The 18,267-nt window shown below is 34.7% G+C and overlaps 1 long non-coding RNA gene and 1 pseudogene across 1 annotated transcript; both read right to left on the bottom strand.

Moving 5' to 3' along the window:
• Nucleotides 1-6,571: 6,571 nt before the first annotated feature.
• On the bottom strand, nucleotides 6,572-8,900 carry LOC110008418 (uncharacterized). Its single transcript, XR_002283304.2, has 3 exons — nucleotides 7,845-8,900; nucleotides 7,599-7,714; nucleotides 6,572-7,025 (listed from the first exon to the last, which is right to left on the bottom strand). It is a non-coding gene; the product is annotated as an uncharacterized LOC110008418 (long non-coding RNA).
• A 6,460-nt stretch (nucleotides 8,901-15,360) lies between these two features.
• On the bottom strand, nucleotides 15,361-18,055 carry LOC18447546 (uncharacterized; annotated as a pseudogene).
• Between the last annotated feature and the right edge of the window lie 212 nt (nucleotides 18,056-18,267).

Genomic DNA, 18,267 nt, shown 5'->3' with positions numbered 1-18,267 from the left:
ACATTATAACAAATTAAGATTTCAAGTTCTAAATATAGTGTATATTATAACAAAATTATTTAGACCGGATCCGGTTTCTATGCAGCCAAACCCGCATATGTAGAAATGTGGGACTCTTAATAAATTTATTTTTGAAATGGATTTTAAGTCTTAATTTGTAATAATATGTAATCTCTAACATAGAGATCATGAATATGAAAAAATAAATATAACTTTAAAAATTAAAAATAATAATTTTATTTAGAACACATTTGGATGGTTAGTTTCCATTGTTTTTAAATGGAACACCTACTTGCATCCATCTTTAAAATGGATGCTTTACACTTTTTAGATTGCATATGTAGAAATGCAGTCCAGCCCGTATGAAACAATTGTCCATCTAGGCCGTCCATTTCACCATAAAAATAAATGTTCATATATCCACAAAATCTGTACTACGTTTTTAGTTTCAAAGTTTATTATCGGTGTTGAAAATTGATTTTAGAGCATCTTGAGGATTTATATTGCCGAAAGTGATGAGGATTTAAGATGAAGCTTTATAGAAACTTCATCCAATATATGTTGCTCCCACCAGCAACGAAGTAAAATAAGAAAAGCACAAGCATTCCCATTAATAAATGCCAAATAATTCTATAGAAATGATGTATTGTTCCCAATCAAAACCAAATTCAGAGTACTTTTAGGACGTGTTTGATAATAAGAAGTTAGAAGAGGAAGAAGGAACTTTACCTATTGTTGTTCATGTTGATATGTGTTTGATAAAAAGTGGAAGATAATTTGAGAACTTCCTTTTATTGTTGAAGTTCCCACCTTTTAGGCTTGAGTAAAGTTCTATGGTAAACAATAGAACTTGAAAAGGGAACTTTTTATTTTGTCTATGATATATATATATATATATATATATATATATATATATATAAAATAGATATTTATAATATTATAAGATTAATAAAATGATTCACTATATAATATATGTTATATAATGCAAATATATATCAATAAAATAAATATAAAATACACTATATTATATTTTACATTACGTTATATATGATTTATGTAGATTTTTTATTGTATAGTATATAATATATATTTTTGTATAATATATAATATATTTTACTATATAATATATTTATTTATATAATAGATATTTATAATATTATATAATAAAAATATATATTAATAGAATAAATATAGAATACAATGTACAATATACTAAATTATTTTATATAAATATATATTATATTATATAATAAATGAAAAATACATTATTATGTTATATATATATATATATATATATATATATATATTATGCATTTATGTAATATAATATATATTATATATTATATAATAAAATAAAAAATACATTATTGTGTTATATATATATTATACATTTATGTAATATAATATTATATATTATACAATAAAATTTTAAAAAATACACTATATTATATATTATAGTAAGTTATAAATATTATATATTTCTATTTAAATTATTATCGATGTAAATATAAATATAAGATATTTACCATATATTCCAGGAGTTATCAAACAAATAAACTATGAACTTCTTAACTTCCCAGAGAGGTTATCCAACACAGGAACCATGAACTTTTTAAATAACTTCTAATTTCTAGTTCTTCAGTAACTTCCAATTTCCAATTCATGTTCTTGCTTCCTGTTATCAAACACGCAATAATGTATGGAAATGTGTGTCTGAATGACTACTTATGAATTTGATATATTGTTTAGAGAAAATTATAAATACCTCAAAATAAATTTTGTAAACATTCTGCCCTATTACTTTTAGTATCACACTTTAAACCCAGGCACAGTTTTTTATTGCTTTCACCCTAGTCAAAAAGTAAACTATTTAAATACTAAACTAAATGATCTCTCTCTCTTTGTCTCTCTACTCACTCACTGTCTGGCACATTTTTGTGTCAGACTGCAAAACAATTTCGATCCCACATAATTTTTTCGGTCCGACACAAAATTATGCTTGTGTCAGACGGGTCACATGCTCCTGAAAATGCAAAAGCCCCATAAGATAGTCTGATATAAAACTGTGTCGGACTTCTTTATGGGTCCTTTGGATTTTCAGAAGCCTATGACCAGCCAGGTACATCTTTGTGCTAGACCAATCATAGGTTTCTGAAGCGGGAGGGCGGATAGAGAGAGAGAGAGGGTTGGTAGAGAGACAAAGAGAGAGTGCGAGTAGAGAGAGACAAAGAGAGAGATATATGATTTACTTTTTAACTGAGAGATAAAAGCAAGAAAAAATAGCGATTGTATTTAAAATGTGACATTAAAATTACTAGAAGGTAGAATGCCTACAAAATTCATTTTCAGGAGTATCTATAATTTTCCCTATTTTTTGTTCCGATATTTGTGTAGACTACTCTAATACACGTTTATGTGCATACATGGCATAGGTTTCCACCATTTTAGGTGGCAAACAATGAGCTTCCCTTGTGATTTTATATTGCTTTTAGCTTCCATCCATCATATCCTCTCGGGGGGCAACATTATTTATTGAACATTATAGAATGATCCATATCATCGTGATCACAACATGATTATGCAAATATCACCCTCCAATCAAATGAATCGAACATTCATGTTATATTGTTGAGATAGATAAGTGGCAATACAGATAGAATTTGAAATGAATACATTTGAAAAAAATTTAAGTTTAACACCAAAAGACAATAAGATGAGAGAAAGTAGATTTAGGTGAAGCACAGACCTAGTACAACACTTATTATGATGTGCGAGTTAGTTCAAATAGAAGGCTGAAAAAAATTAAATGATAGCCTAAAAGGACATGGTTGAAAGTAGTGAGAAAAAGTATAGGGGCTTATGACCTCACTAATGACATGTTTGTTTTTATGAAAGTATTTTGTCATAAATTATTCTTTCAGATTTTGAAAACGTTTTGTTTCACACTTTTCATAAAAAGTTTAGAAACTAATCTTTCAACAAAAGTCCTCATTCCTTGGTAAAAAAGTGAAAGATTAAGTTCCTAAAGGGGGTAGGAACTTAATCTTTCATAACTTTTTTGTTGATCACTATTCACTATGCATAATATAAATATATAACATTAGTATTATTAATATGATATAATATAATATAATATTACGCTATATTATATATTTATTTTATTAATATAATTTATATTGTATAGTATATAATATATAAATATATTATATATAATATATAAATATATTATATATAATATCATATATAAATATATTATAAAATTATAACATATGATATTATATATAAATATAATATATGTACTAGTATATAATATATATTTATATTATACTAAATATTATATATAATATTTATATTAAAATATAAATATAATATATATTTATTATATAATATAATAATATAATATTATATATTATATTATATAAATATATTATATTATATTATATTATATTATATATATAATATATTTATATTATATGTAATAAATATTAATATAATATTATATGCATAAGATACAAATATCTTATATTATACTATATATAATATATAAATATCTTAAATTGCATTATAATAAATATTATATTATATGTTATATATGATATAAATATACATTAATAAAATATATTATATTATACTATATTATATGTTATATATTTTTATTTATATGGCTACTATGTACATGTTATCAAACACAGTACTTATAACTTTCTTAATATTTCAGCAGGTTATCAAGCACAGTACTTAGAACTTATTTAAACTTTTCAGAACAAAACATTGAACTTTCCAAACAATATATTTAAGAAAAATAAACGCATCCTAAAAGTACGACCTTTAATAGAGTAAAATGTCGGACTAGGATTTGTGAAGTCAATTCTAATTAGTTGAAAAAAGGTTTTGACGACGATGGTGCAAACAAACCAGTTTATTAGGAGTGTGTATACCATGCTCTCTTGGGAGCTGTAACTTACACTCTAGGGTGAAAGCGTTACTTCGGAGGATTTTTTCGATTTGAAATTTTGCGATCCACCTTAGCAGAACTTGGTGTCTTGTTTGTTTATTTATTTATTTTAAAGTTGATTTTGAATTTTGTTCATCGACACTTGGATATCATCTTTCAAGAATTTGATGGTTTCTATTCAATCTTGAGATGTTAATTTTCTCTAGTACAAGCATAATGTAATTTGAATTTAGTATTTTCTTTTTAAGGTTAATTGCTAGGAAGAAAAGTTCACAAATCTCCTAGATTTGGGGTTTGTTTGTTTGGAAGCTAAACCTTCCAAAGGGCATAGAAAAGGTGGATTCCATTTCTTCTCCCATTTTTAATGGTTGTTCCAAAATTGGGAAAAAAATTTGCAGCGCATCTTCCATTACTCAAGCTGATCCTTCCACCAAACAAACATGTCCTTGGAGTCTTACAGAAATTTTACCAGTCATTCAGAAAAAGCAATATAGGTTGGAATTTTGAAGTGACACCTTATATATATTTTTCTTCAGCATTTAGGGGGTTTTTTTTTTTTTTTTCAAGTTGGGCTTCCCCTTTTTTTTTTTTTTTTGTGGTATTCCACTTTAGAAACAAGACTACTCAAAAACCCATAAAAAAGAGTCGTTTCAATGCTAGAAAACCTTCCAATTGGTCATCTTCACGTCTAAATACATGGTTCTAAATAAATGAAATTTTCGATTGCTAAAAACGGTGGATCTTTTAATGCAGTAAAAAGTTTATATAGAGCTGAGGCTCTAAACAATCAAATTAGAGCCCACCTCAAAAATTTCATAATAAGAGGTTGTTTTGATGCTCAAATATCTTCAAATTGATCATCAAGATGCATGGACATGAGAAAAAAAATGGATTTCAAGTTTTGAAAATAGTGCATCTTGTAATGCATTTTGGACCGTCAATTTTCAAGATTTTCAAGTATTCATAGATTTGTTCGATCGACACAATTTTTTAAGCTTTAAATTTTATAATTAAAGATAAAAATATATTTTAAGGCTATCACAAAGATTTTCATTATTGAAACCACATTTTTTGATACTATTTGGAGGAGATGTTTCACAATGGGTGGAAACCAAATATTGTCGCATATAGCACTATTGTGAATACAAATAAGATGGCTTGGGCTTAGAGAGAGAGGGCTTGGGCTGGGGCTTGGGCTTGGGCTTAGAGAGAAAGAGAGGGAGGGTTCACCAGAGTAGAGAGAGAAACTATTATCTTCTCTGTTTTGAGTTTTGGGCTTTGCACGCGAGGAGCATGGGGAGAGGGAATCAGTGGGATGTTCAAACTTAACTGAGAGAATTCCTGAACCGGCTTTTATGGTTATGGTCCGCCTCCAGACAATGGAGTTCGAGCTTTAGTATTTTGGTGCGTTTGTATAAGGTGTCACCATCAAACAATCAATCAGGTGTACATCTAAATATAAATAGGACAGATCTAAAAAATTTAGAAAATAGACGGTCTAGATAATATATTTTAAGGCTATCATAAAAAATTTCTTAATTGAAAACATGGGCTCTAATTCAATTGTATAGAGCCTCGGCTCTATACAAACCACACCTTTATTATATTATAAGGTACACTTATTTTAAAACTTAAAAATATCTTTTTCATAATCGATACATACATTTTAAGGTTGAGATGATTAATTATAGAGTTTTTTTTTTTTTTTAATGCTAGAACAACCTTACGAGTTGAATTTTTTAGGTGACACCTTATATAAACTATTTTCTTGGTATTTAGGGTTTTTTTTAAAGAGAAAGAATCGGGCATTTCTTTTTCGTGGTATTTTGTATAAGGCATCAACCCTCCAATGTAGAATTGATCATCTTGACGTCTAAATATATGGTTCCAAATAAGTGAAATTTTCAATTACTAAAACCGGTGCATCTTTTAATGTAATATCTAGACTGTCGATTTTTAAGACTTAAAGCATTTATAGATACACACCAATTAGGGCTGAAAATATATTTTCGCCCACTATAAAAAATTCCCATACTAAAACTACATCAATCAACTAAATTTGGAGGCACGCTTTTGATTATTTAGGGTTGACACCATAACCATATTCTATTAATCTAGTTTTTGCTATATTTGATATATATATTTTGGTAAAAATAAAAGGAAATTTGTAAATATCTCATTTAAAATTTATGACTTAGTTTTTACATTTTCCGCACGTCTCTTTTTTCCCCTTTTTTTCTATTTTTCCAAAATTGCCTCTAGGTCAGAATAACCTTGGCACTTGGAGCGCCACCCCACATTTCGGATGTGATTCATGCTTACAAAGTGTTGATCCCCCACCCACCTTGTGGCAAATCCAGAGTACATATCAGCACTCTATGTGCCAACCATATTTAAGATTCAATCGGTTTGGTACTAGGGTGTTCACTGATGAATTTGATAAAAATTTAGACGAGTTATTTTGAGTCGTGAAACTCTTTTGAGTTCTATGAGACTCGCCGCGGACTCGATAATCACTGTGACTGACTCCCAGATATTTTAAACCGTCAGCTTCTTTCACTCCGAGAATCTGCTTAAGCCAAAAAAGAAAATAAAAGAAAACACTTTCTGAATCTCTTTACATCAACAATAGGGTGAAACCATAATTTCATTCAACAATTATGTCTTGATTTGCATCTAATGTACCTATGTTCCTTGTGAACATCCTGTGAAAGTCATCAAACCATGTTTGTACTTGCTTTCTTAGCTCTCATTTCTCATATTTTTACCTTCAAGCATTCAGTTGCGACCTGAATCCCATTTGGAACTTATTGTAATGAATGGGTTAGATACAATACCTATGGCCTGAAGCTTAAGTTGGAAGATTTAATGCCCTGCCATTCTTCCCCATCCATTTTCAAGCCTCCTATCTTGCTATATCTCCTCTATTTTCTGGAGTGATCTCATAAAACCAATTTTCTGCAAACTGGAAGATGACAAATTCTTTTTTTCTGGTAATCTGCATTCAGTCATTTCCATCAAAATTTGAAGAATTCCACATGCCAATTTTTCCTATGGAACAACTTGATGGCTGTTAACAATTGAAACAAAATAAAAATAAATCAGGATCAAACTCATGAATGGCATTTGCAAGAGCTCATTTTATTCAACATAAAAAAATCAGGCAAGAGCTCATCTTATTCTAAGCAAAAAAAACAGGTTATGATGGAAACAAGAAACTCTTTCTTTCAACAAATGTCTCTTGCATTGCATTTGACTCCTATATTAAGGAAAAAATAATTAGCATGCCTGACTTTTAATACAAAAATGTAAAGAACTGGGATATCTGTAACCAACCTAATAAACTGTGTTCTTCATTGAGTACTCACAGAGAGATTAACTGCTACCAGTGAAAACTCTATTGGTGAGTCTAACATTTGCCAAAACAATCTCAATTGAGAAACCCCAGAGACTGAAGAGAAAAATAAAAATTGTATATGAAGCCAATATTCTTATCTGGTTCAAAGCAAGGACTGATGAGGTTTTCATAGAGGTCAGCCAACAATATGGACCAACTACTGTAACTAATGCATCTCTGAAACAGTCTGCAAAATAAGAAGTCCTCGTAACATTATCATTGGCAGCAATAAAGAAGACAGCATACCTATAATACAAGTGCAAACCATTGTCATATTTGCTATGGCATGTTGATAATGTAGCCTTCAAATGACAATATCCTGTGTTCCCCATTTGTAGCCATCTTGGACACCAAATTTACATCTGGAGGCAAAGATAGTTCAGGATAATCAGACAGACATATTGGAAACAACAAACTATCCACTTGGGAGATACTAATATTCACTCTAGCAGGGAGCATCTCAAAATTGAAATTTCATTTTCATTGTTTTACCTGCATCCAATTGAGGATGCCGATGCGGCACTGCCTTTTCTTCCGCATAAAATGGTGCTGCTCCTTTGCTTCATTTCTTCATGGGTGTTGTAACTGATTTTGTTTTAATGAGTTACGACATTTATGTGCAATGCTTTAACTCATTGGTACACAAATTTCACTACTCCTCCATTTTTCGGCACTCGACTGCATCCAACCCAGGTTAAATGAGAGGTGATGAAAAGATAAGCTTTGTTATCAGTCTCGTAAGCACTGAGCCAAATCTCACTTTGGTTTTCGAAATTTCCTTTTTCTCTACATAAATTTCTCCCAAGCTTCATTTGTAGTTCTTTCTTTTGGTATCTTTTTGGAGTCTTCAAACAAACTTTTATTCTACCAAATTCATAGCCATCTTTATTTTCCTTTTTCTTTTTCTTGGCGGATTTCGGCACATCTCTTTTAGGTTCTCTTCTGTATCACAAAATACCAATTAGATGTGCATGCATCACATATATGTCCGGCCGAGCACACAAATGGGCATCTCAAGCTGTATATGCCATGGCATTTAGCAAATCTAGTCCTTTTCTTTTAAAAGACTTACCTAGTCCAAATTTACAAAACTATTAACTTTACTCATAAAAATCTTATTTCATAAAAGACATTTGGGGAGAAAATTATTCGAAAATCATTTCACAAAATTATTTAAAAAATATTTTAAATTAGAGCATTGAAAAATATTCTTCACAAAATAATGTCGAATTATTATGACATATTTCTAATGTTGTGATAACAAGTAGAAGCAGTGTTATTAGGATCAGATTGGCGACCAAACCGAGGAGGGGACTAGTCCAATTAAAATCATTCTTAAAGCTGGTTGAACAAGTTTGACTGGATACTAATATATAAAAATAAATATGGATTTTCAACTATAGAATATAAATAAAGACTTTGCCCAACTTTGTGAGCTAGTTGAACCCAAATTTTCAAGTTGGTCGAACACTAGTTTTGACAGGTTTTTACCAAACATGGTTTTTACTTTGGCAAAACTGGCCAAGGCACTAATCGATGGTCCAACCCGTCAAGCCACCAGTCCGTTCCAATCTTAACAACTACGAGTAGGCCAATGGTGAAAGAGCTAGATATTGTACGCACAAGATTGGCAAAAGAGGTCCTTGGACTGCCAGTTTCAGCACTCAATCAATATGAGCCATCATAGAGGAAGGGTTTTCTGTTTACAGCCACAGCCATCAAAGTGGAAGGATTTGGAAACACACTCTCCAATAGAAATGAGACCAGATAAGCATCTGAGGGAAAATAATAGGGAGTATTATCTTTTTATGTTTGGAAATTAATATCGAGTATTCTTTTTAAAAGTAATATGTAGTGACAACTCCAATACAATGCCAAGAAAATGTAATGCCCTATTTGCCTGTGAGAGAATGTAATTGTCACAGAAAGCCCTTGCAGCCATGTGCTCTCTTGTAAGAGAACTAGGGGTTAGTCAGTAACTGAGGAAGATTATGAGGAGTATGCTCATCAAAAGTAGCCATAGAGATATACAACAAATGGTGAAGGAATGTAATGCTCAGATCACCTGGTACACCAGACTTAGCTGCATCTAAGAAGTAAGAACTATACACGTTGTTAATGTTGGATCATTAAGACTCTATCAATTGACCAAGAGATGCTAGAATTTTTTTTCTTTTGAAAGTGTTAACAGTTCTATTCTATTAAGTAGAGAGAAGTACAATTGATTGAAAAAATAGGCTTCCCACATGCTGGGAGCTCTACAAAAAAATAAACTTCCCACAGGTTGGGAGCTATATACGAAAGTAAAAAGGCAACCCCTAAATGGGCATCAAATCTAGGTAGGAAAAATCCTCCCAGTGTAAGAGCCAAGTAGAGAGGCTCGGGTCAAACTGCGCTGTTGAAGTAGCCTCCTTAGCGAGAGTGTCAGCTTCTTGGTTAGTCTCGCACCAGATGCTTCCAAGAGACATCCATATCCCAGCAAATGTGCGCAATTTCATAAAAAATGTGGGCAAGTGACCAAGGGCGTGGAGAGGAGCAAGAGGCCCCATCATATAACATTCTTGGAGTCCCCCCTACCACTAACTAAAGGCTCCACAAGGGACTAAACAATCTGATGCCTTCAAGGAGAGTGAGGGCCTCTGCTGTATGGGAGTCCTAGTGTCTCATGCTTTTGGAGAAGGAGGCGAGTATATGAACCCATGGTCCCTAAGTAAGCCATCAATTCCTGAGGGGCCAGGGTTGCCCAAGGAGCAACCGTCAAAGTTCAGCTTGGTCTGCCCTGGATTTGGTGGTCTCCAAAGGGAGGCCCGGGTAATGCGGACCTGTCATGAAAAGGGCAAGGCTTGCCAACCTTGAAAGAAGGTCCTCCTCTTCAGCTCCCTCCACCCTTTTCCCTGGCCCAAAGCTAGCATCCTTTTGTGGGCATCAGTGGCGGCTACCATCTGGGTCATATGGCTGAGAAAAACAGTAGGATTTTCGATGGAGAAAGGTCCTCACCGACATCCCTGTTTGACAATATTAGGTCCATGGTTATTTTCTAGGCAACCTACAACAAACATTTCAAAGGACTCCCCCGCAAACTAATATCCCTTGAAAAGGGTAAGGCTCGCCAATCTTGAAAGTTTTGCTACTGTGTTTCCAACTGTATCTCCCATCTAAGATTTCTTGTTGGGTTACTTTAAAATCCTTTGAAAAGTAGAATTATCAAAATAACAAAGAAGTTTTGAAAAGCTGATACACCATAGTTTTGCATGTTTTCATCTTGTGGACCCCATTTATGCACACAATTATAGAAATAGAGGGCAAAGAAATCTTAATTATATCGACAAAAACTAGATTTGAAATCATAATAACTTAAATATAGACCAAGAGGAGATTAGAAGCTTTCAACGGAATTGGTTACCCACAAACAATCCATAGCAATTCATTAATGCTAACAAATAGCACCTGTCAGCCATGTTTGAACAGTTTCTCCTCCTATTTGGGATGCAACTTCTGGAGTTTCCTTAATAAGTAATTGCATGAGATATCGGTTTTCCTTTGGCTCAAGTTAATTTTGAAAGTGATTCTGTACACTTTGAAAACCTACCATCACACAAAAGACAATCCAAGATTGTCACTATGAATTGCTCATCAAGTACATTGCCTTTACATGCTATTTGATGGATCAATGGCATGAACTTAGAACTCCCCCCCTATATCATAGCATCTAGTGAATAACCTTTTGCAATCATTCCCTCGAGCAATCCTTATGCTCATCCATTTGTCCTGCCTTGCAAAACATATCTATTACTACAGAATAGGTTATCATATTAGGAATGATACCTCTTTGGATCATATCTTTATGCAATTCCTTTGCTACTTGATGCTTACTGTATGCAATTCCTTTGCTACTTGATGCTTACTGCTTTACTGGAGCCATCAATACGGATATTGAAGGTGAAAACATTAGGTTTGCAAGAACCTTCATTTATCACTTGAAACAGATGTCTTTTTACTCGGCTCAACCAGGGAACTCAGCCTCCGACCTGGCTGAGTTAATAATTCCAGTCCAAGCTGACTCGTCTGAGTCCGAGCCGTAAAAAAAATAGCCCAAAAAAAAGAATGTTTTTAGAAACCCTAAAATTTGTTAAAATCAGAAAAAATGAATAAATAAATAAACAAAAGAAAATGTATGTAAAAGACGAGAATAAGTTTTCAAAAGTAAAAAATAAAACTGATTAAATACCATTTTCTAAGATAAATGAGAAAATGTAGAAAAAATAAGAAAAAAAAGTACCAAAAAAGCATAAAGAAAGCTAATACAAGTCATTTATAACTGATTTAATCAAAGATTAAATCAATTATAATATCACATACCCCCAAGTTTGGCAGGTACTAGGACCAGGCAACCAGCCAAGAGTAACACAGGCAAGTCCGAGTCAACTTGCCTAACTTGTAAAACATTGGTCAAAACAAACTTATAGCATCCTTTGAATCACCATTTTTACAGAATGAATCCAGCAATGTATACAAGTAGCCTGAGGGGAACCAACCTAAACTTTTGCATTCCATATAGAAGACTTTTAGCAGCCTCAACCTCACAAGTTTTGCTCAGCCCCTTTATTAAGATACCATAAATAACGGAATCTGGCTCGAACTCCAAATTGATCATTTCATGGTAGACACTCATTGCTTCATCCACCTTACGCATCTTGCAGAACCCATCTATGAGCTTGTTATACGTAATAATAATAGGATAGAAACATCTCTTTCGCAGTTCCTTGAAAAGATCAAGGATTGTTACACATTTTTAGATTTGCATGGGACATATATAAGAGAGCTATATATGGTAATCACCCTTTCAAAGGCTACAGTATGGAGGTAACAGATTTTTTGCTTCTCCTACTTTCATACGATGTTGCTTGTGTCCCCCTTGATAGGGTTTTAAAATGATCTCCATTGTACGATATTTCATTCTTTTCTAATAAAACAGGTAGGGGCCCAATTCCGCACTGATTCACCCAAAAAATAAGGGTCGTGGAAACATTTGGGTTTAAACCATTAGAGTTCATCTTTTCCAACAAAGACACCGCCTCCTCTATTTGTCCCTGCAAAGATCATCCATGAGAGAGTTAAATGTGATAATAACAGGCCGACAACCTTACTTCCTCAGTTCTTGGCATAATCCTAAGGCTCCTTCAACACCATTGGCTTTCATATAGCATACTTGTAAGAGAGGTATATGTGCATTCAGGTTGAGTACATTGTAGAAAATCTATTCTAACAATGCCATTGTCTCTTCTGTTCTCCCATCCTCACAAAGATCATTTGTCATGGAAATAAACGTGATGACATCTGGTAGACACCCTATCTTCCCCATTTCCTTGTGCAATGCCAAGGCATCTTCTTTTTTTTTTTGATAATGTTAATCTTTAATATATGGGAGAAGAAAGTACAACCGACCGAGAAACATAGGCCATCCACAAGGCGGAAGCTCCATCTAAAAGAAAACCCGGGGGAGAAAAAACACAGAATCAAAAAGTCATCTTTTTAAGAGTTACATAGAAGTGGAATCAACGCAACAGCCAAAAAAGAAGCTGATCCAAAACGAAGAACCTAAGAGCCTAGTTGGGCATCCGCCTCCTTAGCTAAAGCGTCCACTTCCTGGTTTGACTCCCTCCAAGTATGCCTCACATCTTCTAATATGTTGGTATTTCAAAGCCATCTACCAAAGTCCGAAAATGTAATGACATTTGGGTTTAAGCCATTGTGATACATCTCCTCTAACAAAGACATTGCCTCCTTGGTTCTCCCACCTTGCAAAAGCCCATCTATCAGGATATTGTACATGACAGACTCAGGTGATACCCTATCTTCTCAATTGATATTTCTAGAGCCAAGGCATCTTGCACCTAATTTCTTTTGCATGGCACATTTAGAAGAGTGTCATACATTACAACATCGGGCTTCAAGCCATTATGATACGTATCCGCCAACAAAGACATTGCTTCCTCTATTCTCCCATCGTCATAAAGACCATTGATGAGTGTGTTATAAGTGACAAAATCCGGTTGACATCCTCTCTTCCCCATTTCTTTTTGCAACTCCAAGGCTTCTTCCACCTTGTTTCTTTTGCATAACACACTCATAAGAGTGCCATAAGTGAACACATCTGGGTTCAAGCCATTGTGATGCATTTCCTCCAACAACGACATCACTTCCTCTGCTCTCCTTGAAAGAAATACTAGTGTGATCTTGTCGGAGAATATATATATATATATATATTTTCACCCTTTTTCTTTTGACAAAGATCACTTATAAGTAGTTTTATTACAATAACTCTTGCTTCAAAGAAAATAAAACCAACAAATTTAAGATCTTAAAACTTGATGCCACTGAACTAATTTTATTTAATCAAAAAAAATAACCACAACTCCTTATGCTTGGGACTATAAAGATAATATAATTAAATATAGCAAGAAATAAAAAGAGAATGCCACAACCGGGCTTATTATAGTCCACACCAAGTCACCACCATCCAATGGCACAGGGTCAACGATCAACCTTCAATCTCAACCAAAAAAGCAAGTTTACGCCAAGCCCTTCCAATAGAACTATGAACTCCTCTTGATCACAAAACTCAAACTTAAGTACAAATCCACAAGACCTAGTTTAAGTGAGATAGCATATACTTACTACTACCCAACCCTTTAAATCATCAAGGGAAGAAGAGAGAGAGATAAAATGATCTAGGTGGGGGGTGCCCCTTAAGTCAACCTAGAGAAAGAGAGATAACTTTTAGGGTTGGGACGTGCCTCTTATAGTTACCAAAGAGAGAGAGGAGAGAGATTTTGGTGTAGAGATTTATGGGCAAGGGATCCTCTTATTTATAGTGCAAAAATAGGATTATAGTTTCTTAGAGTTTTCCATAGCTTGCATCTTCTTTTGAGATTGAATATGAACCATTGATCTTAGGTGACTTGCGGGGTGAGAGATTTAAGCCCTCCATTTTATATATGGGCCATCAACATCATGGAAGTTGCTAAAACCTTTATCCCTTTTTCCTAAATCATCTTCCCATCAATAAAAATTAAATAAAATAATGTCAAATATAATATTGTGCATAGCAAAATAATGCACTAGCCTTCTCATGCTTTTCAAAAATCCATTCAAAGCTTCCTCAACCCAATAGCTTTCCAAAACACACAACAACTTGGCCTTCCAGCCAAAGTCTCTTATCACAACAAAATAGAAAGCCCCTAAATGGGCGGGGCGTGCCACCCATGAGAGGATCTCATGGGCCCACTATCTAGGCCATGGTAGGCCCATTTACACAATGGGCCCCCATGCAAGTTTAAATATTTTTAAAACTCAATAAAAGAATTTTAGAATTTATTTGAATATTTAAATCTATGTAAAACCAATATCTCTGTTTTTATAAATCCAAATTTGATAAATAAAATATCTAGAGATCTAGAAAAATTCAAATAATAATTTTAAAATCATATATATCATAAAACATACATAATTAAATTCATTAGATTGGAAAATGATCCATATGATCTAGAAATTAAATCAATAAACACTATGGCACTCCACCTTCAACTATGGACTACGGTCCAGACTTACTTTATCAAACCGATCTAGTGTTTCTCATGACCCACAGTCCATGCAGGGCTCATTAGTGCATCATCAAAGTCTGGTCGATGAGCCAAGGAGTCGTAATCCCAGTTTGTAGGTTTTAGGTTCTACCCTAGAGACATATCAAGGTCAACTGGACCTGATGCGACCACAGATCCTATGGTGCATAAGGGTATCTCTTGCACATGTATAAGCTTTACCCTGAAAGGTAGTTCGCTTTCCCAAAACGACTATAATATATGCATGTCGTGTGATGATACATGGATGAGGCTTTGGCCCCCGTCTCTTAAAGCCACCATCATACACAAGGGTCACACAGTCCCTTGGCTCACTCATCCGGACATACTTCGACCTCATTAAGGTATGGCCTATTAGAATCCTTATCGGATAGTTTTTATGCTCAAGTAACATAGGTTTTCTCAACCGACTGGCCTAGTTTGTAAAGCTCAATTCAGTATCAGCAAATGTTATTTGCTTAGTATCGCCCACGAGGGACCACACTCCCAGTAAGTTCATGTTTTATCAATGTATTATATGTGACGGCATCTGGTTGACATCATTTATTCTCCATTTCTTTATACAAAGCCAAGTTTACTTTCACCTTATTTCTTTTACATAGCATACTTATAAAGGCAATATAAATGACAACATTTGGATTTAGGCCATTGTGGTGCATCTCTTCAAACAATGCCAATGTCTCTTTTGTTCTCCCATCCTGGCAAAGACCATCTATCGGAGTAGTATACATGACAACATTTGGTTGACACCTTATCTTCTCCATTTCTAGCTTATTGATTTTACAGAGCGCATTGATAAGAGTGTTATATGTGACAACATTTGGGTTCAAGCCATTGCAATACATCTCTTCCAACAAAGACATTGCATCCTCGATTCTCCCACCCTTGCAAAGGCCATCAATGAGTGTGTTATACATGACAACATTTGGTTGACATCCCATCTTACCCATTTCTCTAAATAAATCCAAGGCTTCTTCCACCTTAGTTATTTTGCATAGCGTATTGATAAAAGTGCTATATGTGACAACATTTGGTTTCAAGCCATTGTGATGCATCTCCTCCAACAACAACATTGCTTCCTCTGTTCTCCCACCCATGCAAATGCCATCAGTGAGTGTGTTGTATGTGACAACATTTGGTTGGCATCCCATCTTCCCCATTTCTCTTAGTAAAGCCAAGGTTTCTTCTACCTTATTTATTTTGCATAGCGCATCGATAAGAGTGCTATATGTGATAACATTTGGGTTCAAGCCATTGTTATACATCTCTCCCAACAAAGACAGTACATCCTCTATTCTCCCACCCTTGCAAAGGCCATCAATGAGTGTGCTATACGTGACAACATTTGGTTGACGTCCCATCTTCCCCATTTCTTTAATTAAAGCCAATGCTTCTTCTACCTTATTTATTGCAGAGCACATTGATAAGAGTGTTATATGTGACAACATTTGGGTTCAAGCTGTCAGGCATCTCTCCCAACAAAGACATTGCATCCTCGATTCTCCCACCCTTGCAAAGGCCATCAATGAGTGTGCTATTGGTGACAACATCTGGTTGACATCCCATCTTCCCCATTTCTCTGAATAAAGCCGAGGCTTCTTCCACCTTATTTATTTTGTATAGCACATTGATAAGAGTGTTATATGTGACAACATTTGGTTTCAAGCCATGGTGATACATCTCCACCAACAAATACATTGCCTCCTCTATTCTCCCACCCTTGCAAAGACCATTAATGAGAGTGTTATATGTAACAACATCTGGTTGACATCCCATCTTTCCCATTTCTTTGTACAAAGCCAGGGCTTTGTCTACCTTATTTATTTTGCATAGCGCATTGATAAGAGTGCCATATGTGATAACATCTAGGTTCAAGCTATTGTGATACATCTATCCCAACAAAGACATTGCATTCTCTATTCTCCCACCCTTGCAAAGGCCATCAATGAATGTGTTATACGTGACAACATTTGGTTGACATTCCATCTTCCCCATTTCTTTGATTAAAACCAAGGCTTCTTCTACCTTATTTATTTTGCAGAGAGCATTGATAAGAGTGCTATATGTAACAACACTTGGGTTCAATTCATTGCGATACATCTCTCCCAACAAAGACATTGCATCCTCTATTCTCCTACCCTTGCAAAAGCCATTAATGAGTGTGTTATACATGGCAACATTTGGTTGACGTCCCATCTTCCCAATTTCTCTCAGTAAAGTCAAGGCTTCTTCCACCTTATTTATTTTGCATAGCACATTGATAAGAGTACTATATTTGACAACATTTGGTATCAAACCATTGTGATACATCTCCACTAACAAATACATTGCCTCCTCTATTCTCCCACCCTTGCAAAGGCCATCAATGAGAGTGCTATATGTGACAACATCTGGTTGACAGCCTATCTTCCCCATTTCTTTGTACAAATCCAGGGCTTCTTCCACCTTATCAGCTTTGCAAAGTCCACTGATCAAAATGTTAAATGTAAAGACATCCGGCTTCAAGCCATTGCCATACATCTCCTCTAACAAGGGCATTGCCTCTTCTGTCATTCCCCCTTTGCAAAGACCATCCGTGGGTACGGTATACGTCACCACCTTTGGTTGACATCCTTTCTTTCCCATCACTTTGAGCATAGCCATGGCCTCTTCCACCTTATGGGCTTTGCAGAGCCCGTTGATCAGAGTGCTAAATATAACGAAATCAGGTGAAAGCTAGTGCTTCTCCATGCCATAGAAGAGCTCCATCGCCCTCCCGACTGCCCCTCCTTGCACTGTCCTTCCATCACCATATTCAATAGGAAGACAGAGAGAGGGTAACCAAGCTTCTGAATGAGACCAATAACCACCCCAAGCTCAAAATGGGTCCTCTGGAATTGGCAAAACACCTCAACAATGTGTGCAAGATTTGAATATCAGGTGAAATTCCAGCTGCCACCATGGTTTTCTAGAAAGAGGAAGCCTGGCCTGGTCTCTCGAAGGACCCCAACAAGAGATTGCAGGTTGAAAGAGAGGATTTGAGTGAGGACTTGAGCATACCTTCAAAGCGAGAGAGTGCCTCTTCCAAACCACCATCCGTTTTCATTTGGTAGCAACATTGAATTCGCCTCTCTATCTCTCCCCTCGCTCTCATCGGGTCTGAATCTCTTCTTCTCTGAACAACAGAGGAACAAGCAGTGCAGAACCTTTGAAGAGAGAGAAAATTGCAGACACTTTGTTAAGGGTGGGATTATTTTTCCCTATTGTCTTTGTTTCATTGGGATAGAGAAAGAGGC

The sequence above is a fragment of the Amborella trichopoda genome, chromosome 10, assembly GCF_054954075.1.
Source record: "Amborella trichopoda isolate Santa Cruz 75 chromosome 10, AtrichopodaSantaCruz75HAP2 v2.0, whole genome shotgun sequence".
Lineage (NCBI taxonomy): Eukaryota > Viridiplantae > Streptophyta > Magnoliopsida > Amborellales > Amborellaceae > Amborella > Amborella trichopoda.
Note: the sequence above shows the minus strand (reverse complement) of the source record. Positions and strands in the feature narration are given on the sequence as shown.